The 934-nt window shown below is 34.4% G+C and overlaps 1 pseudogene; it reads left to right on the top strand.

The window, feature by feature from the left end:
• Positions 1-544: 544 nt before the first annotated feature.
• On the top strand, positions 545-663 carry LOC111735387 (annotated as a pseudogene).
• Positions 664-934: the final 271 nt, after the last annotated feature.

Raw genomic sequence — 934 nt, 5'->3', positions numbered from 1 at the left:
GAATAGACTCAACGATATGAGTGTGTGTTTTCTGTATCTTTACAGACATGACCATTCTTGTTTTCTTACACTAACCCCTCGAAGTGATAAGGAATGACAGATTCTACCCAGCCGGGAACATCTTCAGTGGACATTTTCTAACAGACCGAACAAAATTCTGATAAATGCCCTTATGTATTCTACTGTCATTGAAATCCCTAATGATGGAATTATCTGTATGCTAACGTTATTCATTTTACTGAAAGTAAAGGGAAATAATTTATGTAAAAGAAAAATATGTTTAATCAATAACCAGAAAAGATGTATGTATCAATATTTGTCTAGCTCCAGAAGAAAAACAAGATTGAGAAATAACTTAATTTTCACTGTTTAAAATAACTGCTCAACCTGAAAATTAAATCTCCGATCTGATTTTCTAATCTGTTGAGCATTCTCTTTGGGAAATGTTCTACTTTTAATGGTTTTCACATTCCAAATATATACACCAAACTTCATTAAACACTATTTAAAACTCACTAGAGGTTACTTTAAAATAAATCATATCATCCACGGCCATGCTATCCTGAACAAGCCCGATACCTTCTGATCTCGGAAGCTAAGCAGGGTCAAGCCTGGTCAGTACTTGGATGGGAGACCACCTAGGAAGACCAGGCGCCATAGGCGTAAAAAATAAAAAAATAAGGGATTGTAAGTTGACAAGGTCCTTGCAATCTGTGAGGTCAACCAAGGGTTGCCTCGCCTAAAAAAAAAAAACAATAACAAATAAAATGAAATAAATCATATCTACACTGATTCACGACACTCTCCTCAGTATCTACATACCTCAGGACTTGGTATTAAGTTAAAAGATCGTAGATTAACACTTTCATGTTAACATTTGACAGACATTATTGAAAATACAACAGACGAGTATATATACCAGATTTAGTTTCTA

Source organism: Pteropus vampyrus, unplaced genomic scaffold, assembly GCF_000151845.1.
Source record: "Pteropus vampyrus isolate Shadow unplaced genomic scaffold, Pvam_2.0 Scaffold25262, whole genome shotgun sequence".
Classification (NCBI taxonomy): Eukaryota; Metazoa; Chordata; class Mammalia; order Chiroptera; family Pteropodidae; genus Pteropus; species Pteropus vampyrus.
Note: the sequence above shows the minus strand (reverse complement) of the source record. Positions and strands in the feature narration are given on the sequence as shown.